The sequence below is a fragment of the Arvicanthis niloticus genome, chromosome 10 (assembly GCF_011762505.2).
Source record: "Arvicanthis niloticus isolate mArvNil1 chromosome 10, mArvNil1.pat.X, whole genome shotgun sequence".
In the NCBI taxonomy this organism is placed as follows: domain Eukaryota; kingdom Metazoa; phylum Chordata; class Mammalia; order Rodentia; family Muridae; genus Arvicanthis; species Arvicanthis niloticus.
In genome coordinates this window covers 24,744,226-24,769,929 of record NC_047667.1, presented here as the reverse complement: position 1 = coordinate 24,769,929, position 25,704 = coordinate 24,744,226, and the positions used below count along the sequence as shown (strand labels likewise).

The following is a 25,704-nucleotide window of genomic DNA, read 5'->3' as shown; positions in this document are numbered from 1 at the left end:
ACCTTCTGAGACCCGACCCTCCTCTGAAAATTGGGGTTTGACTATGGTTCTCTTTGGGCCTGCTGAGAGACTGTGGCTGCAGATGGCCTGGCATGGATGGGTTCTCAGTTGATGGATGCTTCTTGCCTTAGGGAATGCTTGCAGTCTCCCTTTGGAGATTAGCACACCCTTATCCTCCGAGAAATCACACTATGGCTTTTGAGTCTCTGTATGGGGAGGGAGGCTTAGGATTCTCCTCTGGCAGAGTTATCGTTATCTTTCAGACAGGAGAGTCTGAAAGAGTCTTAAGAGAGCTGAGAGTATGCTGTAGCCAGATGAGGGATTTCACAGAAGGTGTGGCCTGGCCCAAGTGTGGAAGCACTGACCTCCTCTCTCCTACGTGGGTTTGGTTTAGAAGCTGGCAAGGACCTCACTGTGTCCTTCCACTTCCTTTTGAGCAGGGCCTAAGTCACCTGGCACTGACTGTATCATAAAGGCCTGGAGATGCTGGAAAAGGAGATAGGAAATCTAATTCACCCTTTGTCTGTGTGTCTTTGCATCCTTCCGTGGCTACCACAAGAGGGCACAGTTGCCCAACACAACCCACAGGATTCCCACGCCCTCCTCTGCAGCAGCCAGCTGGCCCCTGCGTCATTTGAGCTGGGAAAAGCAGCCAGGCTTACCCACTCAACTCTACACTCGATGAAAGATTGGGGGCTGAGAGCCTCGGGTGGGGCAGCTCTGCACTGTATAGGAAAACTAGACTAGCTGTGGACTTCGATGGCCTATAGAGCAGAGCCAGATCTGTTCCCCTCAATGGTGTTTAAGACTTTGATTCTTGGCATGGGTTCTATCTATAGAGCTACCCCTGTCCTACAAAAACAAACAAACAAACAAACCTAAGCTTTTCTCTTTCTTCTCCTGGACTTCAAGATATAGAGCCCATCAGGTATGTTGGGTGATTAGATGGTGTTGGTTGGCAAAAGCAAACCGTCAATGTTGTCTAGCCTGGCTGTTTCTGGAATCTTCTTTTCTTGTGGTTACTGGGACCCAAAGCCAGAGCCAGCTTTTCCTCCCCTATCAGCACGACCCTCCTGTGTGGCTCTGCTAACTTGCCCACTTAGATGGACATAACCCGCCCCACACCACCATTGGCCTAGCCTTGGACTTCCTTGGCTGATGACAAATAGAACTCCTGCATCTGCGGTCATCTGGCAGAGGTACAGGAGGAATGGGAATAAGCCTAGGACCGACCGTGGTTCCCTGCCAGAGCCCTTGGCCGTAGTGTGTCTGGAGAAGTGACGATTTAGTGAGACCCGTTACCTAGTCCTGCAAGTCTCAAGCTGCTGTTTCCATGGGGGAAGCTCTGTCTCTATAAACCCGTATCTGAGGCCATGTAGCTGTGTCTTTCTTTCCCTCTCTGCAGACCCTCTTTTTGGGAGTAGAGGCGCTGCAAAGCATTCTCTGTGATCTTCATATGGTCCACTGGGGTCTTTGACTCTGTGCCATAAGCTAGGTCTCCCAGGGCTCTGAACAGTGATGGACAGGCCAAGTTGCTTCCTCTCCTAGGAGCCACAGAGTAGGCATTGGGCTTGGGGCAGGGGAGGAGGGTGGTGCATGAATCTAGCATTCCATAGACTTTCCTGTGTGTGCCTCAGTACTTGCTTTTTCCAGGAATCCTACACAGCTTTACCTAGAATCTGGTCTGGGGCCAAGCTGGAGTCTTTTTGTGCTGAGCCTTCCCTCTCTCCCAGAGACCACCAAACAGCACTGCCTGGACCACAGCTTGCTTCTGCACTGTGAGGGCTCCTCTAGCAGAAAGATGAGAATCCTTCTGAGATCCTTCTCCTGACTTTACACAGACAGGGTTAGCAGACCATCTGGTTGCAGTGTAACATGGTCAGGCAGGCTGTCCTAGATGCAGTGATATTTAATGTTAGAGGATATGAACAGGAAGATGAGCTGGCTCCTAGTCTAGATGATAACACAGGAAGAGAGGAATCTGCGATCATACACCGGGGCCACCCAGAGGCAGGGTGTGGTCCCATCTGACTTTGCATCCAGCGTCTACCACTTACTAGCCATGACTGTGAACCAGAGCTGCCAGTGCTTGCCAAGACTGAACATATCTGAGATTGGCATAGGGTGGGCATTATATAAGTATTGACTTATTTCTCTTTCTTCTGTCTTTGTTTCTGGGCTTTTCTTCTGGGTCCTTTATTTCTAGACTTTGGAAGCTCCCCAGGGATAGAGATAGTTCTATCTACCTACCTCAGGCAAAGCTTTGCCTCTTCCACAGTGTGTCGACTTAAGGTCTAGGGTTGTGTCCCCGGCTTGCCTCAGGATCTCCATGTCTTTCTTGATCCCCAGATTCGGACTTCTCTGCAGGTAGGGGTTGTGTTTCCCCCAGCAGCCTCTTATGCCTTAGTCAGTAAGCACAGCTCTGGCGTAAAATGGTCAATGTGGAAAACAAGGGTCCCCACTGAGTACAACCAATGAAATTTGAGACTCGTTGAGCGGCCCCTTGCTTATAAAGGTACCTGGTGGTTCTCAAGGTGTTTTGCTAAGGTTAAGTGTGTTCCAGAACTTGGGTCCTTGTAGACAGAGGGTGTTTCTGAAGTGCAGACATCTGGAGGGCAGATGTAGAGCAAGCTGGGAGGAGTGAAGTCCTGGAAGACTTGGGATTCCAGGCCCCATGACTCACTCCCCCTTCACCGCCACTCCTCAGCAGCTGGGCTGCTTAAGGCCTGGGGCCTGGGCTGTAGGGCTTTATCCAGCCAGGTGTGGCTGCACTGTGGTGCCTAGCCTGGGGGACAGCTGTCTCTCAGCTGGATAGGATTGGGGAGCTCCTGACAGGGTGCTCTCTCTATGCCATATTCTCAGAGGTCCCTGGTTCCTCTGAGTACAGCAGAGGGCATGATCTTACAAACAGCCCATTTGGGGGATATGTGGAAGCAGAAGGTGACTTTCTTTTTCTGTTTCAGCTGGGATGGGGTTCCCAGGTGTCTATGTGTCTGTGTGTGTGCGTGTATGTGTGTGTGTGTCTCCGTGTGTGTGCGTGTGCGTGTGTGTGTTTCCTGACCTGGGAGCAGTGGAGGTGAGCAGATTCAGGGAAGGTTGTGTGTGACAGGTGTCTGCCTCTACTGTTTGTCATATCGGTCAAAGCACTGGAAAGGGGGTGTGTTCTCAGGTCAGCACCTTGGTCCAAATCATGGATAATGATGAAAAGTGGCTCAAAATTTGTCTGAGTATCATTGTCCTCTTTAGAAAATCGAGACTAATTGCAGCTCAGGGTGAGGCCCAGGGTCAGCGAGGTCTAGTGAGGGAACTTGGCAAACAAGTCTCACAAGGATAGATGGTAGTTAGATTTTGGGGTGACCAGAGCTCTGATTAAGCTGTCTCGGTCTTGTTAGTGAAGCCCTCGGGGAGGAGAGTGAGGTGGGGAGCGACAGACTAATTAAGTACTGACAGGAGAGACTGAGGGTACATACATGCTTAGCAAACCTACAGTGTGACATTTATGGCACTGAAAACAATCAGGTCCCCTGAGACTTGTCTGTCAGCAAAGCTCTGCTCTTCATGGTCACAGTATCTGCCTTCCACAGCTCTCCATATACGACCCCATCCCACCGTCACAACCGTCCAGTGAGACAGGAGCTGATGTTCTCATTTTGTATGTAGAGGATCCGAGGCTCCAAGAAGCATGGTATCAGATACAGAGTCCCCGGTGACCATGTCAGATGACGGCAGATCATGCCATCATCCCATTCTAGACTCTGGGTTCTTCATTACCTCAGGTGTAGAGGGGTCCTGCAGTACTTGGAGCAGAGACTTGGGGTACCACCACCCCATCAGTGTAGGAGTAGGAGTCTCAGGGGAGGGTCCTCTGGCTCAGTTTCAACAGCTTTTCCCAGGCTGTGCTATACTACAGAAAGGCATGTTGGGGTTGGTCCTCACGGTGAGCCCCTCCTCCTTTAGCAGTTCTGCTTGGCCCCCTCTCAGCCTCCTCTCCCTGACCTGTAAGAGGAGAGTCCAGTGCTTGCCATTCTGCTATAAAAGAGGACCACAAGGTGAGTGGCTTAAAGGACAGAAGTTGTTATCGTACAGTCCAGTGCATCGGAAGCTCAAAGGGTGTCACTGAATAAAGTCAGAGATAGTTCAACTTGCTAGCGTGCATAAAGACGGGTTCCAGCCCCAGCAGCGGAAGGGAAATAAGACAAAATTCAAACTATTTGTAGAGAAGTATCCTTTTGGATACTCCAGGAGAACCTGTTGAGTGCCCCTGCTGGCTTCCACAGGCCATAGCTCCATCCATGTCTTTCAGAATCAGTAAGAACTGGACCAGCCCTGGAGCTGCCGTCCCTCTGACTGCAGCAAGGCAGAGGCTGTGGTTTGTCAGGACGTGTGTGATGTGTTGGGATCCACCTGGACAGTCCAGGATCCGCTCCCCATCAGAGGGCTTCTCACATCTGCAAAGGTCCTTTTGCCATTTTTGGTGACACCCACAGTTTGAACAATAAGAATGAACATCTTTGGGATTTACCATTCTACCAAATGGGAAAATCGATGGTCCCTATCTGAGGGTCGGGAATAAACGTCAAAAAAAAAAAAAAAAAAAAAAAAGATAATATGTAAAGTGACTCATGGTGAGCACGTGGGTATTGCTATCTGTGTGGGTTATTTTGCCTTGTCACTAGGACCTAATACCTAGCAAAAAGTAACTTGGGAAGGGGGTGTTGTTTTTGTCTCAGTTTGAGAACGTTATAGACCATCATGGTGGGCAAGGCACGCTGGTGGGAATGACTTATGCCTGTGACAATGGAAATGTGAGGTGACAGCCTTATCAGCCTGGGTTCGGGACATTTCAAGTCAAGCCATAACACTATCCATTACTGTATAAGCCACACAGTACTTTTTAAATCCTAGTTCTTAGCGACACATTCCAAGGTAAGAAGCTACAGCCCTAGTTTCTGTTGGCTTCCTCCCTGTGCCTCAGTTTCCACCATTGTCAAAGGAGAACCCACCCCCCAGCCCCACCCTGCACTTGGCAGTTCACACGCCAGGCTCCAGAGGCACACAACGTTTCCCTTGTGCTGTGTGCAGGCGGCTGCCAGCGCCGGGCACAGGGCCCGGCCCACTGCTATCCCAAGGACACACAGCATTCACGAAGATCACAAGGGAACAGAAGAGCCCCTCTTTTGAAGGGCAGAGAGGTTCCAAGCAGATCACTGCAGGAACTGAACCCTCTCTGTGGGAAAGAATCGCCTCCCTTGTGAGGAGGGAACACTATTTGAAAAGAGTTTTACAATCATTTTTATTAGCAGAGTCCCTGATAATAGCCAAGCTGTCGCCCTGCCCCCTACCTCTCTAGGGGAAACTGAGGCCCAGAGAGTAGGAGGCAGAATGAACTAGATTTGCCCTCCAGGGATCTTGTGGCTTCAGATCTGCAGTTTACTCCCAGGGTGCCAGGAGTGCCCAGTCCTCAGTTACTGAATGGGACCAAAAATTAATACCCAAAGGCCCCTAGGCACACATTCAGTCTTTTCTTTAGAAGATCACTTGAAATGCAGCCACCCTCTTGTGTGCCCAGTCTGGCTGGTATTTTCTTTTCAATCTTGGCTGTCCCTCCATCTTCTGAAGCTTGGTCCCTCCTCTGTCCCCATCCACACTCCTTCCTATGGGCTCCAGAGCCTCCCCCTCTCCACACACACACACACACACACTCACACTGTCCTTGCCTCCAAATCCGCCTCCCACCCCCACCCTCCACCCCCCAGTCAACATGTTGCTCTGCTGTTAAGCTGAGAAGCTGGCAGGCTCCTTATAGCCAAGGGTAGACCACCTGTCTCAGGCAGCCATGTGGCCCGTTCTTCTGTGAGAAGCCTCCCCCTGCCTCTGTGGAGGCATAGCTGCACCTTCACCCCAGCCCTAAGGCCTCCAGAAATCTCCGTCTCTAAGACCACCCCTGTCATTTACTGTCTCTACCTACCCTGGGCTCCACCAGTGTCCAGGAAGTTGACTAGGGGCACAGCTTCAGGTCCTACATGCTTGGTATCATCTTTCAGCCTAGGCTATCGTCTGGTCATCAGGGCTGCTCCTTCCAGGGAAGAGCCCCCCCTTAGCAAACTCTCCAGCAGCCCTCCCCTAGCTCTTCACCACCTCAGTCTCAAGGCCACACCAGGACTCACAGACAGCATTCTTCCCCTGCCCACCCACAAACACACACAGACCCCTTTGTCCCTTGGTAAGTCAAGGGCATAAGCCCTCTCTGCCTGTCACACCAGTTTTCCTCCCCCAACTTAGGTTTTATGTAGTGTTTAGATTTTTTTTTTTTCTTATTAGGAAAGCTCAAAGAAAAATAGAAAATCTTTAAGCGGCCAGAATCCCCCACTCAGGAAGCAAACGTCGTCATCATTTCTACTTTTAAAGTTGTTGGCTCTACGCCGTCAAGATCACGCCCTGCATATCATTTTATATTTTTATGTTATGTCAGGTGGTTTTTCCATATCATTCAGAGCGCACCTTTTTACTTTGTTTCCCCATGCACACACCATCATCTGCTCTACCATCTCTCTTTGTGTATAATCAGGGTGGCAGCTTCATTAGTGTTTTGGGATAGTCTGCCTGCTCCCGCCCCTGCCCCCCAGCCACCGGAAGACCAAAGCTATTATCAGCTGCTTCTCATGCGACTCTGATTAGGATCTTGAACTGGGTGGGCACTGGAAACCAGTTTCACACCCTCCCCACACCCTTCAGGCCTGACCAGATGAGAAAAACATCTGCTGCAGGGCAGCATCCCCAAACATCTCCACCCTGTTCCTGGGGAGCTGACTTCTGCAGGTTCAGAGGTTATCTTTGCTGGGGCTTTGTTCTGTTTTCGGCTTTGTTTTGTTTTGTTTTTCCCTGGGACAGAATTCCCCACAGGCTAAAGGCATAGGCTAGCCAGAGGAACCATGACCTGCAGAGACTAATTGGGGCTGGAGTCTACCTAGGAATTAAGTCACCAGGTGAAGGGTGAGCAGTGCAGCTGGATACAGCTGGATGCAGCTGGAATGTCTGCTGACTCTCAGCTGGAAGACTGAGGCTCAGGGAAACCATGCTCAAATCCAACTTGCAAACAGCCTATGTCCTGATGCTTTTGTGTTGGAAGGTGGGAACTGACTTATGGCGAGCAAAGAGATCTCTTCTCATGAAAGACTGGCCTCCTCCCAGCTCCCAGGCACCAGCTTGGCCAGACATTTGCGTTTCTAAGGTCTTGCACGCCCCATGATTATGAGCCCCAGATATACATTCAGAACACCCTTTCTCCATCAAGATCTTGTGGTAAAAGTTGGGTATGGTGATGTATGCCTGTAATCTCAGCACCAGGAAGGCTGAGGAAGGAGGCATTGTTGTGAGTCCTGGGCTAGCCAGGCCTACACAGGAGGACCCTGTCTCAAAACAACAACCATAACAAACTACTGTATAGTACAATTTGAGTACCCAACCATCCCTGAGTGATTAGAAGCCACACACTGTAGGCTACCCAGACCATTCACCAGAGAAGTCGTTGGCAGGGGTATCCAACCTAATAGAGACAAAGGGGTTGGGGAGGTCTGGTGAGGAAGCCATGGTTGTCTGTATAGAGCCTTCCCACTGCTCCTGCAGTGGATACTGGGCCAGTACCGGCCCAGAGCAAGGATTGCCCCATCAGCTGTAGGCTTGGGTGAGTTCTTCTTGGTGTTCATTAGCAGCCTCCTGTGGGAAGTTCTGGGCTGTCGATGTCAGAAGTAGAACCCTGGCTTGTCTTTCTTCCATGCTCAAAGACTACTTGTCAACACAAGTATCCCACCACCTCTTTTAAAGGCTGCATTTTGAGCCTTAAAGTTCCTTGGCTGTGCTGTCTGTTCCTTCTGAGTTTGGGTGTCGGCACATCTGGTTATCAGGAGGTCCAGGTGCTTTTCCTGTAAGGTCTCGGTAGCTGCATCCACACATGACTACAAACCCACTAGATGTACAGTTGGCTCAATGAAGGCTTGTTTGCCACTCCCCAGTAGAGTAGATATTTGGGAAAGCTGGCTTCTTTGCTGTGGTCTCTGGGTCCCCAGGATGCGTACTCCCTTCCTTCTTCTCCAAGGTGTCTATCTGGTCTGAAAGTCCAAATGTGCACATGTAGAAGTTTCTGGTGGTCCTTTTGGGCCAGAGAGCTTGAATGACAAGTCCTAGGGAAGAAGATCAAACTACAAGATGAGGACAGCTGTACAGTTAAGGCCCCCCTGGCTCCCTGTTCCTCCCAGCTGCTTCCTGTTAGCAGGTTACATGGAAAAAGCACGTTTCCTCTCTGCTTAGCGCCAACCCAGGCAGCTTCTCCAATCCCCAGGACCTTGTGATGGTGGATAACCATCAAGTATTCAAGGAGACTCCAGGGCTGTGCAGACTTGGTCAAAGCCTTGCTTGGGTAGAGACAGCCAGACCTGGCCAGAGGGTGCATAAGTCTCTGAGGCTGTAGCTGACTGTCATCGGTTCACATGCAGCTCCCTTCCAGGGAGATTTAGCCTGGCCACTGCCTGATACCGAGGCAGCAAGCAGCTGTAGCAGTTCTTGGTTATGACATGACTTCCCGTGATGCCAGGTTTGCATGGAGCTGGGGTTGATAGATGAAGGAGTTAGGCCCCTTAAGTTTTGTGGTGGTTGTTATATTTTTGTTTAATTTCTTGTTTAGGTTTTTGTTGTTGTTGTTGTTGTTTTGAGACAGGGTCCGACAATGTAGCCTGACTTGCTTGGGACTCACTATATAGACTGGTCTTGAACTTGCAGTGATCCTCCTGCCTCTGTTTCTAAGTGCTGAGATTTTTGGTTTGTATCACCACAGCTAGATCTACTTTCAGTTCCCGAGCAATGACTCCCAGCGTCAGTAAGGGTGATACTTTCCACATTGCAGGAACACACAAAGGTGACATAGCTCCTGAAGCTAATAACTCAAACTCCCTTCACATGACAGAGTGCCACATGTGTTCTGTTGTCTTTGGCACTGAGAATTGAACCTAGGCTCTTATGTGTGCCAGGCAAGCACTCTTGAGCTCTGTTCCCTGTCCCCCAAAAGGTCCATCTACCATTGTTCAAGTTGACAGTATATAAGATACTCTAGATTGTCGTGTGTGTGTGTGTGTGTGTGTGTGTGTGCACATGTGTATGTATCTGTGTATTATGTATGCGTTTGTATGTGTGTATGTATGTATATGTGTGGTGTATGTATATATATATATGTGTTTGTACATATGTATATATGCGTGTATGTGTGTTCGTATGCTTGTGTATGTGTGTATATGTGTGCATATGCATGTGTGTATGTGTGTATATGTGTGTGATGTGTCATGTGTATGTGTGTATGTATGTGTGCATGTATGTGTCTATGTGTATGTGTGTGTGCATGTATGTGTGTGTGTGTGTGTGTGTGTTAAGCACAGTTTAGGGGTGGTACAGTGTTGCTAGCCACTGTCTCCACACTGTTTTGCTGGGGCAGCATTGAGAGAGTGCACTCCACCACGCAATCACCCCCTTGGGATGAAGTCAGTCTGTCACTCTGAGTGAGGGTGCCCTTGCTGTCTCTCCTGCTCCTGTTCTCTTTCTCAGCACACTGGACACCTAAGACCATAGCCACAGACATCCCTTGAAAGGTTACCCGGCCCTCCTGTGTGACCTCATTAAAGTGACCTGAAAAACTCCACCAGGAAAATCAGAGCAGGTGGAGAGAAGTAGGTTCTTTCCTTTTGTGGGAGGAGACCGTGGCCCCGATGCAGACTGTGCCTGTGGCTACCCCTCCTTCCTATCCACTGCAGACCAAGATGTAGCAACTGCCCGGGTCAGGCCCCTTCCTGCAGTCACTAGGGGAATGTTTTGAATCCCTGAATTATTCTGTTCCTCTCTCACTTTAGAGCCGTTATTCATAAGCCCCCATCATGCCTGTCCTCTCTGCAGCCTGTGAGGAGGAAGGGAGAGGCTTCTACAGCAACTAGTAGTTGAGGTGAGTCCTCTGAGAGAAGTCTTTAGGCCAGATGTAGCAGTAGCAAAGGGGAGGTTATAGGAGAATTACCGCGGTGCCCAGGTTGGCGGTGGGGGGCGGGGGGAGCAAGGCAAAGCTCCCTCGCTGTGCTACAGCCTGGCCTAAGCTGGACGGTCCCCAGATGGGTGGCTGGAAGCTAGACTGGGGCTAGGCAGTGGGTAAGACTCAGCAGGCAGCAGTCACCCCTCCCCCAGCCCTCCGAAGAGGCACTGAACAGCTACAGTCTCCCTCACTTGGAGTCTGTCCCCCGAAGCGCATGCTCACCGAAGCCCAGGTATAGGAACAGGGTTGCCTCTGTGAGTTCTCCATCTCTAGAACCTCAGACCTGACAACGTGGCCCATTTTCTACCTTTAGCCCCATGATTGCTGTGCTCTGCCGCTGACCCCGGCTGCCCGTTGCCAAGGCAACAAAGCCCTCTCATTTCCTGTGCTCTGCAGAATCTCAGCACCCATTTCCGCTGTGTCCACATCCACCCAGAGGTACCTTGTGATTGTGACTGTTTCTGCCAAGGGCTATATCCGTCCTGCCAGGACTGGCAGCCAGTGGTTTCAAAAGCGCAAATCTTGTGTATCTAGGGGTACTGGTGCCTGGATCTCTGGAGAAGCCAGCAAGTCTGAGCAGTTGCAGGGCAGTCACGAGGAAATCAGACTCCTTTTCCTGTGAGGAAAGCAGAGGCAGTAGAAGGAGCTGCCATGGGCGTTAAATGAGATAATGGGTCTGATAACACAGGCAGGATTCCCAGTCAATCGGTGCCCAACACAGAAATGACTGTCTCTTCCCCCTCATTTCATGGTTTAATATGTCTTTGGGCCAACTACAGGCTTCTGCAAAGCATCCTCCTGGGTTCTCGGTACCGACAGGCTCCAGACACTGGAGGAGGAAGCAGACCCAGCTGACAGGGAGTTTGTTACCCAGCTAGGGACCCAGGCTTTGTGCTACAATGACACCACAGACAGAGCAGATCCCAGTGTGAGCTCCCCCCCACCCCCACCCCCAAGTCCTGTTCTCCAATCTCTAGCTATGGAAGCTTAGCATCATAACCACAGTTATCTATTACCAAGAGCTGGGAGCCTAAGTAGGCTTTCTATTTTCCTTGAATTTTCTTATGTATGTTTTTTTTTTTTCTTTTGCAGTAAATTTCCCTTCCTAGTTTGGTTTTGTTTATTCTACTCTTAAAGTGGGATTGCTCAGGAGTTTATTCCAAGTAAGTGATCATCAGTGTATACAGAGAGATAGAAGCAGAATGTGCTCTGTGGGATTGCATATCACAGAGGAAGGATACAAACATTAGGATGGGTCACGATACCAGACATGTGATCATGGGGCTGTGTGGTGGTGGCCCATGCCTCTCTCTAATCCCAGCACTTGGGAGGCCAAATTAGGTAGTTCTCTGTGAGTTCGAGGTCAGCCTGGTCTACAGAGTGAGTTTCAGGGTAGCCAAGGCTGTATAGAAAAAACAAACAAACAAAAAGAGATTCAGAGAGAAAAGTACAGACTCATGGTAGTAGAGTGAGGAACTGAGGGAGCTGGGATATTTGGACTGAGGTGCGCATGCTGGGTTTCTGCTGCGGTGTGCAGAACATCTCCAGCCTGCAGAGCCACTGAGCCAAGCTAGCTTCTGCAGCTCCCTGACAGCGTGATGTGTTCAGCGAGGTTAAGATTTGGACTCAGCTGGCTTGGATTCTGGTCCCTTTCAGCCTTTGTAGCCATCAGGGAAATGGACAGTTATACTTAACTGACCTGCACCAAGATCCACTGAAGCAGCCGTCTTTGAACTATGCAGGGGCAGACGCAGGTTTGTCTTGGTGACTTTGGTTCTGGGGCCTGTGGAGAGGAATGACCATATCCATTGATTCTTGAACGACTTTTCTTTTCTGTCACATGCTATCAGTCTTCCCAACTCCATCTTTGCCCCTCTCTTTTGGAAACCTGAGTCAGGTGCTGTCAGCTCCGTAGTAGCAAGGTCATCTGAAACCAATGTCACTGGGCAGTCTGTGGAAGAGCTTGTCCCTTGGAAGCAAACAGTCAACTTCATTTTCAACCCCATGTAGTGTTTATCCGTGATAGTCAGGCTCAGATTGAATCATGTGTGTGTGGGGGCGGGGGGGGGGAACCATCACTGGTTTCAGCCCAGACCCTCTGTTGTAAAGGACACCAACATAACAGGTCATCCAGTCAAGGCTGGCCACAGGGAATTGACCCTGGAGTACTGATGTCCAAGAATATGACTATAACCTATAACCCCAAAGAGGTGTGTGTGTGTGTGTGTGTGTGTGTGTGTGTGTGTGTATGAGGCAGACAGACAGACACAGAGAGACATACAGATATAGAATAGGAAAAAAGAAGGGAAAGGAGGGAGGAGAAAGAGGAGGAGAGATGGGGAGGAAGAGAAGGAGGAAGGAAGGAAGGAAGGAAGGAAGGAAGGAAGGAAGGAAGGAAGGAAGGAAGGAAAATGAAACAAATCTTTGGGAGAGGTTGTGTGGTCCCAGGTGAATGCCTATGCTGTGCTTGTCCCACTCCTGGGTCATCTCTTCCTAGCACACCCCCTGACTAAGAGCTTCTGTTTCTCCCTCATTCTCTGTCCCATAACTCCTGACTCCCTGTCTTCAGATCAGAACTTTCCACAATGGCAGAGGCCTAACGTCTTCTGTACTAGCCCAGCTCTCCCATTGCTGTGGTTTGCTGCAGATGTGGCTGCCCTGGGCATGGACACAAAAACCTCAGCTCTCTCGGCTCAGCAGTGGGCTTTGGGCTGCTGTTCTGGCATCTTGTATCCTCCGTTGACTCTGAAAAAATCACATTTCCCAGAAGGCCCCTGGTGAAGAGTGATGTCAGACTCACTGCCAGGCTGCCCACTGGGTGAAGGGAAAACTTGTTGAAGACTCCAGCCAGGGACCACACAGTCTCGAGACTCCCAGTCCATCCCAGTCCAGAGTAGTGCTTGTCTACAAGATTCTAGTGGTAGTACCATGCTTCAGAGAGTCTTGACTCGCACTTGAGAGGCAGAGGCAGGCGGATTTCTGAGTTTGAGGCCAGCCTGGTCTACAGAGTGAGTTCCAGGACATCCAGGACTACACAGAGAAACCCTGTCTCGAAAAATAACACCCCCCCCCCAAAAAAAAAAAAAAACCAACAACAACAACAAACAGAGAGTCTTGACTCTGGCCAAGTTCAAGGTGTTTCTACCTAGTCGATGTGTAACTTTGGGCAAGTTAGTTTGTCTCTCTGAGTTACTATGAAATGAGGACAGTGATCATAGCTTCCTTTAGAAGGGTGAACAGCTTTAATTCCAGCACTTGGGAGGCAGAGGCAGACATATCTGTGTAAGATCGAGGCCAGCCTGGTATATAGAATGAGTTCCAGGACAACCAAGGGCTATATAGAGAGACCTTGTCTCAAGAAGAGTGGCTCTTATTCTAATTAAAAGAACTTGTGTCCAAAAGCACACGTGCAGTTTGCAAGGTGAGGGAAATAATCTGTCCAATCTGAACAAACAGTTGAGTTCTGTTCTTGAATGTTTCCAGTACAGAGGACAGGGCTGGGCACAGGGGAGTAGGCAAAAGCTGACTCTAGTTTTAGGGGCTTACCACCTGTCAGAGACATTTGCACTCTGAAGTATAAGATGGGCAGTCAGAGTAAAAGGCCAGTGAAGCACTGGAGGGCTTCAAGGGGATTGCGGCTCCACAGAGGATGTGCCTTGAGACCTGGACTTGCTGGATGCTGGTTTTGAGTGTGGTAATCATTGATAGAAGGTAGACACCCAGGAAGCAAGGACATCTTAAGCCCCACACTCCCAGTAGAGTGGACCCAGAGGGTTCTCAGAGGTTAACCACACCCAGGACCCTCAGGGTTCCTGTATAAGCAAAGGAGCCTGCTTAGCTTAACTTCAGAGCAAAAGATGCATGTCAGAGATCCCACACCTTCTAGAGCTAGTGGGAGGCTGACAAACCTGAGCTTCTGCCCACATCAAGTCGCAAGGAGCCTGGCTTGACCAACCATGTTACTGTTGCCAGAAACTAGACTCCCCCTGTTCCCAGCACTCCCAACCACTCATCATGGGAGTGTGGGTTCTGTCCCACCGGCCTGTTTATCACTGAGCCCATCAGTGTGGTAGACAGGAAGGAACAGGAGATGAGTGGGCTTGTGGCCAGCCCCACACTGTCCTGTTTCTGTTGAGCAGACCACCACCACCTGCACTTGGCAGGGAGCATAGAAAGCTGGGGAGATGGAGCCACACCCCTCTCCATCAAGAAGACAGAGAGCTATGGTGTGTCCAGGCCTCTGTTTCATTTCTACGGGGGACCAAGAGAACCTGACACCATCCTGGCTGGGGTGTTTACCTTCCATGCCCTACTTCAAAATGAGATGAACATCCCTTTCTATCTCTGGATATGTTTCTAGACCCTGGGATTCCTCGTTCTCCTGTGTTTCCCTTTTCCTAGAATTTAAGGATCAAATAGTGGAAGGAACTGAAAAGAGAGAGAGAGAGACAGAGAGACAGAGACAGACAGAGACATAGAGAGAAACAGAGACACAGAGGCAGAGAGAAAGACAGCTGACAAACACAGAGAGAAGTACTTGTTAGCAGTTAGGGAGTTATTCAGCATTTCTGTGGGACTCCTAAGCCCATTCCATCTGTCCTTACTATCTCCTTCCTCCCTACCCTCTGTCTCCTCATTGTCTCTTGGCCATTTGCCTATGAATTGCTAAGCTACGCCTTCTATTCCTGCCCATTACAGACTCTATAGATGTCTAAGTCAACTTAGCCAGTGTTTATTGACATCTATCTACCTTTGGAAACACCAAAATGCCCCGGGCTCAGCAGATCTTGTATTGGATTCTGTTGTAGTAGATAGGAGTGGGATGGGGTGCAGGTTAGTGAAGGGTGTTGGCTGGGATGGTGGTGTCTGACCTTGAACTGCCCCTAGCTGATGGAGGAAGTAACGGTAGAACTCTCCAGAAGGAGAGGCTAAACCTAAACAAAGGCAAACAGATGCCTGATGTTAGAGGGGATTCTGAATGCTTGGAGAGGCAGATCGGTGGCAACCCCAAAGCTGAGGTTGTGCTGGGACTGTTTCTTTGATTAAGTGTTTTTTGAGTTTATTACAAAGGAATGAAGGATGGGGACAGGCAGGGAAGGGAGAGGAGCCCTAGGCTAGAGAGCATCTATGTGTATCTTGGTCCTTCATTACCAGACTTGGGGTACTTCATCTTCCATGACCTCAGGACCCCTGGAATTCCCTTTTGTGGATTCATCCATGGTCTCTCTTTTGTTTTTAAATTTATTTTTTAAATTTAAGATTAAATTTTTAAATTTTAAAAGATTTGTTTTTATTTGATGTGCATGTATGAGTGCATGGCACATGTGTGCAGGTACCTGTGGAGGCCAGATGAGGGCGCCAGCAGGTCCTGTGGGAGCTTCGGTTACAGGCATGCCAGACATGGGTTCTTTGGAAGAGCTCTTAATGGCTGAGCTGAGAGCCCGTTAGCACTGTCTCTCAGGGTTAAATGTAGCAATAGGCTATTCCTTCCTAGAATTACTGGCTAGGATCCTATAGTATGTGTGGTTGTAGCATAATTTATGATTGAAGGATATAGGAGTTGCCTCCAGTTTTGTCTCAATAATTTTAGAAAAATCATTTGCACAGAGGTTTTCTAAATGTAATTCTTCATTTCTCTGGGATACACCATTGTTGGATTGTATGTTTAGTTTTGTTTTTTTGGGTTTTGGTTTTCTTGTTTGTTTGCATGCTTGCTTGTTTGTTTTTTAAGACAAGGTTTCTGTTGGCGTGTGTTTAGCTTTAAAGAAACTGCTAAGTCATTTTCCAAAGCAAGTAGAACTTTTAACATATCCACGAGTGCTGTTCGAGTGACCCAGTGTCTCTTCAACCTCAGCAGCTTCTGGCATTGGCAATCCTGTGAAATCTGTACCATTCTGACATGTGTGAAGACATGGCTCACTGTGGCTTTAATTACATTTCTCTGATGGGCAGTGAGTCTGAATTTCTTTTCATGTGTTTATTCAGCCATCTGTATGTTCTCTTTCATGAAACAAATCCTCATTTGCCCGTTTTCTAGTTAAATTGTTAATTGACTGATGAGTTTTGAAAGTTCTTTGTAAACTTGACATGCTAGCTCCTTGTTGGCTCTGTGGTTGGCAAATATTTTTTCTACTCTGTAGCCTTTCTCCTGACACCCAGGCTCCCTTAGCAAGACCTAATATAGAACCAAGGTCCTTAAAAACAACAACAACTAATCCCAGCACTTGGGAGGCAGTGACAAGCCGATTTCTGAGTTCGAGGCCAGCCTGGTCTACAGAGTGAGTTCCAGGACAGCCAGGACTACACAGAGAAACCCTGTCTCGAAAAACCAAAAAAAAAAAAAAAAAGAAAAAAAAAAAGAAAAAAAAAAAACCCAACAACAAAAACACCACCATGTCTCTCCCTCTATGCAGCTCTGACTGGCCTCAAACCCGGTCTTCCAGGCAAGGTGGAATGCTGGGATTAGGTATATGACAACACACAGAGCCAAACTTACTTAATTCTGAAAAAGTCTAACTCATTATTCTTTTTTTTTTTATTTTATGGATTTTTTTTCAAAGTGTAGAATTCTTCACCTAAATTTAGATCTCAAAGATGTTTTGCATACTTTTATCCCCAAACTCCCTACCCTGTCCCTCCACATAGCTTCATATGTGACATTTAAGTCCACAATCGATCTTTTCTGAGTTGTAAAAGCTGCAACTTTTATTTGCCAGCTGTAATTGGTCTTGTAGGCTTACTGCTGAACAAGCTCATCCTTTCTAACTCTTTCTGAACTCTGGCTGACTGGTTCAACTCAGCTAGCTGTTCTGGCTCAGACTCCTCTCCAAGCTGACTGATTCAATCTGGCTTCTCTCAGCTTCTCACTGAATTGTTGTCCTTGGTCTCAAATTAACTCTGGCAATTAGTTCTAATCTTCTGGCTACTTCTTACTCTCTAGCTTCAACTACCTCTGCTGACCTGCACTGAACTGCATGAATTCACTCAACTCCACTGCACTGTACTCCCAAGTCACTGAACTGAATACAAACTGCACTGACTACCTACCTCTTACTCACTCTGCCATATCTTTCTCCAATTCATCACTTTGTCTGCTTCTCAATTAGACATCACTTTAAAAAAAAATTATTTTATGTATATGAGTAACTGTCTTCAGATACACTCAAAGAGGGTATCAGATCCCATCACAAATAGTTGTGAGTCACCAGGTGATTGAGAATTGAACTCAGGACCTCAGAAAGAGCAGTCAGTGTTCTTACCCTCAGAGCCACCTCTCCAGCCCCTAGAAATCACTTTCAAACAGGGCTACTTCCTTCCAGAAACTAACCTTTCCTACATTGTTTGGGATTAAAGGTGTGTCTGTATTCTAGCCAGAGGGATTAAAGGTGTGTGGTGAGTCTGCATTCCAGCTGGATCTCACAGACCTAGGTCTTTGGATGTGATCCCTTGCCAGAGCAGCCATGTTGCTGGACTAAACTTCCTCTACCCCAGTTATTATCATAGGACTGAGTTCTTTTTCTTTTTAACCCACATATATTCAGCTGCTTTGGCTTCACTTACTGGAAAGGCTCTTCACTCCATTGAGTTACTCTGATAGCTTTGTTTAAAAAAAAAAAAGTCATCTGGGCTTGAAGTGTGGCTCAGCGGTGGAACTTTGTGCCTTGCATACATGAGGCTGCAAGCTTGAGCCTCAGCACCGCCTCAATGGACTGACTGAATACACAAACGTCAGTTGGGCATATTTACTTGGGTCTATTTCTGGGTGTCAGTTCTGGTCCTTCCTGCTCAGGGAGTTTCCTTTAGTAAGTTTTTCTGGTTTATTTTCTGGTGACAAATTAGCTTAATTGCCCTTTATTTGAGAATTTCTTGATTGTTCTTTTTACTCCCCAGAGGGTATTTTACTGGCTATTGGATCCTAAGTGAGTCATTTGTTTCTTCTAGAACTCAAAAAGTGTGGTACCACTTCCTTCTGGTCCTTAGGCTGTCAACAAGAAACTGAGTTCCCTGGGAGAACAGAGGAACTATGTGGTTTTTAGGAATTTCAAGACTTGCAAAACGTATTTTTATTTATTGGATATGTCGCGCGCGCGCACACACACACACACACACACACACACACACACACACACACACGTGCACCTTCAGTGGGTTAACTAGAGGTCAGAAGACAACTTGCTGAAGGCGGTTCTGTCCATCCACCATGTGGGTCCTGGGATTGTCCTTGAGTTGTCAAACCTGGTGAGCCACCTACCTTCCTTTGTGTGTGTGTGTGTGTTGATGTAGCCCATCTGCCATCCTCCTGCCTCAGCCTCCTGAGGGCAGGTATTATGTGTCTAGCTTTCAAGATTTGTTTTCTTCATCATTTGGTTCTAAGTATTTAACTGTGGCTTGTCTTATTATAGATTTATTTGTGTTTCTCCTTTTGGCATCTGTTGTTCCCTTGAATCTGTAAATCTCTGCTTCTTGCTTAGTTAACAGTAGTTCCTTTTAAAAATCATCCTTTTCCTCCTCCTCGCTGAGACTCCCATGACATAAAATCTAGTTTTTTTTTTTTTTTTTTTTTTTTTTGAGACAGGGTTTCTCTGTGTAGCCCTGGCTGTCCTGGAACTCACTCTGTAGACCAGGCTGGCCTCAAACTCAGAAATCCACCTGCCTCTGCCTCCCAAGTGCTGGGATTAAAGGCGTGCGCCACCACCGCCCGGCTTAGGTCTTTTACTATGTCCCCAGAGGCCTCTAAGGCTTCTTCAGTCTTTTCTCTTCCATTCAGTCTAGTATTTCTAGTGCTGCCTCCAGATCACTGGTTCTTTGCCTTCTCCCCTGTTCAGCTCCTCATCTCTATGGCCTCCGGTTTTTCAGTTACTGCAGTTGTAGTTTAAAACATCCGTCTGGCTCTCCTCCATAGCTCCCCATTTTCTTAACCATGCCCTGGGGGAGGGGGGATTCCACCCCCTACCCAGCCTCTTCTGATGTTACCTGGTGGGCCAGAGGAGGGATCTTCTTCCTGCTGGGTGGGGTTGGAAGTCTGGCTGCCTATGGTCTTTTCCACCAAGACTGAGGAGCCTAATCTCAAGAAAGCAGAAGGGCATTGAAGTTGGGCTACCAGGCCTTCTGTCATCTCACCAGGAGAGGGTTGCTGGTGACTGCATCACTGCTGGCCAGGGGTGGGTTCTAGCTCCTTACAGGGTCTTATCTGTCATAGTGAAGGTGGAGCCATGATTTTTCCCACAGGGGGTGAAAAGACTAAACAGTTCCTAACAGCTTCTTCCTGGTCTTCGGCTGAAGGTAGCAGACTCTTGTAGAGTTTTTTCTTGTTTGTACTCTCTGGGGTTTCTAAACAACTGGTCATTTTGTTCCAAGTCTGGGATATATGAAGCAACCAGAACGAAACAACACCAAAAGAAAAAAAAATCAAAACCATAAACTTTATTACCATGTTGTCTGTCCCTCCGATCCCAAGGTCCCCACTCTACCCGCTTCTCATAAGGAGGTACCGTTCAGAACCTCCTTATGTGTGCTTTATATATAAATCCAGAGGTTTCAGTTTTACTTAGAAGAAGGAATCAGGAGAAGTGCTTGTTTTTAGTTACAGTTCTTCAGAGAATAAGAAACCAACTGGAGACAGAAATAGACATGAATAAAAATGGATACACAGGAGGCCTTTACTAGGAGTCTGGGCCAGCACGATTACAGAGGCTGAGATGCCTCACAACAGGCTGCCTGCAAGCTGGAGACCTGGGAACCCGGGAGTGTGGCTAAGTCCAAGTCTAAAGACTTTGGAACTAAATAACTTGATGGTATAAGGCTCGGTCCAAAGCCAAAGGTCTTGGGATACCAGGAGGATACTGATACAAGCCTCAGAGCCCAAAGACCAAGGGACTTGGGGTCCTGATGTTAAAAGACTGGATCAGAAGAGTGTTCTCTAACTTTGGAAGGGGGAGAGAGAATACACATCCATTTTTTTTCCTCCTCTGCCTTTTTGTTATTTGAACCCTCAGTAAACTGAATAGTATATTCATTCATTCTCTCTCTCTCTCTCTCTCTCTCTCTCTCTCTCTCTCTCTCTCTCTCTCTCTGTGTGTGTGTGTGTGTGTTCCAAATTTCTGGGATTGTGGGAGTGTGCCACCAAGCCCATGCACCTAAATTTCAAACTCATAAGCCCAGCCTAGTCTTAGGCTCTTTTCAGTGCTGGCCCTTGTCCCTCAGCAGCCCCTGCCTCAGTCCTGAGTGCTAGGCCTGAGGCCTGGCACAGTGGGTTTTAGCCATCCTCTGGCAGTCCAGCTGTCTAGATAAGGCCAAACATGGTGGCTCTGCACCCCTGGGGCTCAGCCCATTTGGTGGCTCTCAGCCTCCTCTCTGCCTGGCTGAGTTCTTTGTGTGCCTTGGCCCGGCTCATGCTGCGCCAGGCCCGCCATGTGGGTATAATAGCCCTGATCTCCGTGCTTGTCAGAGAGGAGCCAGCAGGGGCAAGGCCTCATCCAGGGCTCATCAGCCCTGTGCCCCAGCTGTGTTAATTGCCCAAGCCCTCCAACAAGCCCACCCTGTCTCCCCTCTGCAATTAAAACAGAAAGCTCGTTATCTTTGCTGCTTGCCTCATCTGCAGACTCTGCTCTGAAGCTTTCCCTCAAGAGCAGCACCTGCAGAGGCCAACAGAGGTTGGCATTAACTCCTTCCCTGCTGGAGTGATGTGTCTGGAAGCCAAAGGAAGTGGGTGAATGAGCCATTGGGGACGGTAGGAGGGTCCTGGCATGACCTTCAGCCAATTGGGTGACCTTGGGCAAATAGTTTGCCTTTCCTGAGCCCTGTAAATCCTCTCTTCCCTTCCCTTCTGCCCACGAAAGCTAGCAGGGATGAGAAAGATGCTGTTCGGGTTGTCAGCTCTTTACTGTAGACACCCCCAGTCTTCTATTACCATGGGTAGTAATATTTTCAGGAGTCACAAGTCACACCTGGAGATGAAGCTTGCGAGTAAGTAAAACTAACAGCCAGTGTTGTCAAGCCTGGGAAAGAGGAGAAGCCAGGGGCTTGAACCACCCAAAGCACTTGGATCTAATAGGATTTAGCAACCCCATTTCACAATGTGTCCCTTTAGCAAGCACTTTGCTCTAGATTCCTTCTCCTCAGCTCTAGAGGATTCCGCTTGATAGTCCCGGAAATGCTTTCCAGCTGAGAGACCCCACCGCCAATGACCTGACAGTGAGAAGTAAGGAGGACGACACTTAACTGGACCACGTTGCCGGCTCTTTCATGGGTACCTTTGTTTCAGAGAGGTTAAACGAGCTGGCCAAGGTCACCCAGTCTATGGAGGAGTCACTCAGACCTGTGCTTGGGAGGCTGTTAAATTACTGCCCTTTTTATGACTAGTTTATGCTTCCTTATGAGATAGAATTGCACGGACAAAGAAAAGGGCCAGCCCGGCAGTGGTGGCACATGACTTTAATCCCAGCACTCGGGAGGCAGAGCCTGGTAGATCTCTATAAAGTATGAAGATGAGGCCAGCCTGGTCTACAGAGTGAGCTCCAGAACATCCAGGGCTGTTACACAGAGAAATCTGGTTTTGAAAAAAAAAAAAACAACAACTAAACAAACAAAACAAAACAAAACAAAAAAAAAAATAAAGAAAAGAAGAGGAAAGAAAAGCAACCTAGTGAAAGATGAAGATGTTGAATATTGATCCTTTCACTTCTCTGGAGTTCTATTGCAATTGGGAAGAGCCTTATATCCTCTGGTGTCACTATGTGACCCTGAAAGATTGCCTAAGATACGCATGCAGACTCTTAAAGAAGTTTGTGTAGTCTTTAGGCACTGGACTCTTGTTGCCTCCTTCTGGGTAAACTGAGGCCTGGAGATGGATCTAGTGCTAACTCAGCAGCTGGCTCAGTCAGGAATGTGCTCGTGTGCAGCAGACATGACGATGAGTTGCCAAGAGCCCTTCTGAGCCTGTTTCTAGAATGTCCTCCCAGTCCACAGCAGCGGCGAGGGGCTTAGCTTGTCTATGCCGCTGATAGGATGGGGCAGTCCAGATGCCTCTCCACAGGCTGGGTTCTGGAACTGCTCCTGAGCCATCCAGACACAGGGGCTGGGGAGAGCCTGAAGTAGACAGGGAGAGAGGGAATCAGGGAAAATCTGGACAAGCTGGCAGGGAGCCCAGACTCTGGCAATCTACCAGAGAGGAGAAGTGGCCTACATTCTTCAACCAAGGCCTCAAGAGCAAGCAAAAGGCTGCAATCCTGACTCAGCCTCTGCCACACCACAAGCTTAACTGGTAAGGTAAAGGCTTGCTGACTTGGGCTCGGTGTGAAAAGCTGTTCTGGGAATCTGATCTTGGTCTTTCCAGCTTTGGGCAGACTTTTTGTACCTCTACCCTGACATCAGGTCTTAGGCTAGCTCTCTAGCTCTCTAGCTGAAGGCTAGCTCTCTCCTTGCTTTAGAGCTCTTTGTTTGTGATGGAGGCCTTCCTATGGAGTCCTGAAAAACCCTTAGAGCAGACAATTTCACAGTGTACTGTGGCTTCTTACCAGGGATTCTGTGAGGAGGAGGAATATGTTGGTGAGGGGAGATGGGGAGAGGTGATTGACAGCTAAGTTTTGGAAATGAGGCACAACCCATCTGTCTTTTAGAATCATGGCTCTGAGAACTTTTTCTTGTTTTGTTTTTGGTGCTGGAGTTGGGTCAAATACTTCATACATGGTAGGCAAGCTGGCTACCACTGAACTACATCCCTAGTCTTCTGAGAAATTCCTCATTCACAAATCCCAAGGAAAATCTGTGTTTCCACAATATATGTATGCATATGTGTGTATATGTGTATATCTGTGTGTATATATGTGATATATATACATATGTGTATACACACACATATGTGTATATATATATATATATATATATATATATATATATATATATATATATTAAAGGGATGCCAGGCATTGTGACATATGACTGTAGATCCCAGCACATGGGAGGGCAGAGATATGAAGATTGATGCAAGATCGAGTAAGTTCAGGCCAGCCTGAGCTACAGAGTGAGATTCTATCTCAAACTCTTCCCCTCCAAACACACACACAAAGGGGAACTCTGACATCTGCTACAACACAGAAACATGGTACGTGAATTGATCCAGTCTCAAACATACTAACACTGTATGAGTTAAGGGGTCTCAGCAGGATGCTACTGGCCAATGTGGTCAACTTAGTGAAGATGAAGCTCCCAGAATGATAGGGATAGCTGGGTGTACTGGACTCACCATTTCAGTATGGCGCCCATCTCCTTTCTTCTCACTACTTGAGTAGCTTGCAGTTCATGTATCTACACCCGTAAACCCTGAAAGAGTAGGCGTATAAATCTCACAAACGTGCTGAATGAAATAAATGTTGAAAATCTGTGTTTTACTAAACCAGCCTGTATTAGTTAGGGTTTTACTGCTGTGAGCAGACCCATGACAAAGGCATCTCTTATAAGGACAACATTTAATTGAGGCTGGCTTACAGGTTCAGAGGTTCAGTCCATTATCATCAAGGCAGGAACATAGCAGCATCTTGGCAGGCAAGGTGTCGGAGGAGTTGAGAGTTCTACATCTTCATCTGAAGGCTGCTAGCAGAATACTGTCTTCCAGGCAGCTAGGGTGAGAGTTTTAAAGCCCACAGTGACACACCTACTCCAACAAGGCCACACCCACTCTAACCGAGCCACACCTTCTAATAGTGCCACTCCCTGGGCTGAGCATAAACAAACCATCACACAGCCCATTGTGTTTGTTGACATACTCAGGTGTTTCCTGCCTGCAATATTCTCACAATTGACATCACTGACTGATGGAATAAAGCTGAGTCATTCACACTGATGGAGAAATGACTTAGGATTGATTCCACCATGTGCTGTTAATCTTACAATATCTTCTCATTCTTTGTATATAGAACATCACTGAAATGTCAGTCTTAAATATCACTATCGGCCGGGTGGTGGTGGCACACGCCTTTAGTCCCAGCACTTGGGAGGCAAAGACAGGCGGATTTCTGAGTTCAAGGCCAGCCTGGTCTACAGAGTAAGTTCCAGGACAGCCAGGGCTACACAGAGAAACCCTGTCTCGAAAAAACAAAAAACAAAACAAAACAAAAAAATCACTACTGATTGAATAATTATTTCTGAAGATTTATTTTCTATAAGTAGAAGTAAAATATAGTTTTCTATATCTTTCAGTTAAACTACTGCTTCGATTTGATACCTTGTATACCCAAAGAATCATTTATGTACAAATTAAATTTTTATGCCTCAAAAAAATAAATAAATAAAAAGACAATTTCAAGAGGCTTGGAGCAAGGGAAAGAAAGGAAGAGTTGGGGTTTTGTTTGTTTGCTTGTTTGTTTTACGTGTATGAGTATTTTGGCTGCATGTATGTCTGTATAATGTGTGTGTGCCTGGTCCCCAGAAAGGCCAGAAGAAGCTGTCATAAAGCCCTGGGTTGGAGTTACGAATGTTTGTGGCTGCCATGTGGGTGCTGGGAAGAACTCAGGCCCTCTGAAAGAGCAGGCTCTCCAGCCCCAAAGAATTGTTGTTGTTGTTGTTGTTGTTGTTTTAATGGATGCACAGTTTGTTTTGTAACTTGAAAGAATTCCGAAGACAGATGGTATTAGTGGCTGAATACAATCTGAACGCATGTGACGCTGTTTATGTTAGTCTCCTTAAGCTGCCATATCAAAGTGCCAAATCTTTTTTTTTTCCCTCAAGATTCTGGGGTCTGGATATCCAAGAACAAAATGCCAGGGTTGGTGAGGTCTTTCTCCGTGGCTTGTCCTCAACGTCGCCTGAGACGTTCACTATTAAAGCTCATGCTTAGTATCCTTGAGGCTCTGGGGTCCATCTCTACTATCCCAGAAAGAATTTTAAAAATGAAATGAGCAAGATATTTGAATAGGCACGTCTCTAAAGAAGACACACAGAGGCAGAGAAACACGGGGAAGATGCTAAATGCAGAAGTCACTGGGGGGATATAAATCAAAACATGACAGAACACCCGTCCCCCATGGCAATGGCTATTGTCAAAAAGGTCGACAATAAGCACTGTGGTCAGGGACTCGGAGACATGGCTTGGTAGCTAAGAGTGTGTCCTGCTCTTGCAGGGGGTGAGAGTTCAGTTCCTTGCATTTATGTTGGGAGACCCCAGCTCCAGGGAGTCCGGGGGATCTGAAGCCTTTGACCTCAGACGGCACCTATGCTCACATGCATGAAAGGTTGAGTACACAAGTCGAAAATAAATATATCTTAAAAAAAAAAAAAAAAAAAAAAAAGAACAGTTGGCAAAATGCAGAGGAATCAGAGCCCCCGTGCATTACTGATGGGAATGCATAGCAAGAGAGCAGCTTTGGGAAATATTTTGTCACATCTTAAGACAAAAATACCATTTGACTTGACAATTTTTCAAATATTTGTTTTTATTTATGTGTATTTGTCTGGGTGAATGTATGCCATGTGGGTGTCCATGGAGACTAAAGGAGGGCATCATGGTTGTGAGCAGCCTGGTATGGGTGCTGGGAACTGAACCTGGGTTCCTTTTAAGGGCAGCAAGTGCTCTGAACTGCTAAGCCATTTCTTCAGTCCCTGACTCAGCATTTGATTTCTGATACATACCCAAGACTGCTGAAAAC

At 47.6% G+C, this 25,704-nt stretch overlaps 1 protein-coding gene and 1 long non-coding RNA gene across 4 annotated transcripts in view; one reads left to right on the top strand and one right to left on the bottom strand.

Moving 5' to 3' along the window:
* Positions 1 to 25,704, top strand: part of Nav1 (neuron navigator 1) — a 246,086-nt gene that overhangs the window by 17,337 nt on the left and 203,045 nt on the right. The gene's annotated exons all lie outside the window — the stretch shown is intronic.
* On the bottom strand, positions 7,438 to 10,498 carry LOC143443670 (uncharacterized). Its single transcript, XR_013112832.1, has 2 exons — positions 10,286 to 10,498; positions 7,438 to 8,180 (listed from the first exon to the last, which is right to left on the bottom strand). It is a non-coding gene; the product is annotated as an uncharacterized LOC143443670 (long non-coding RNA).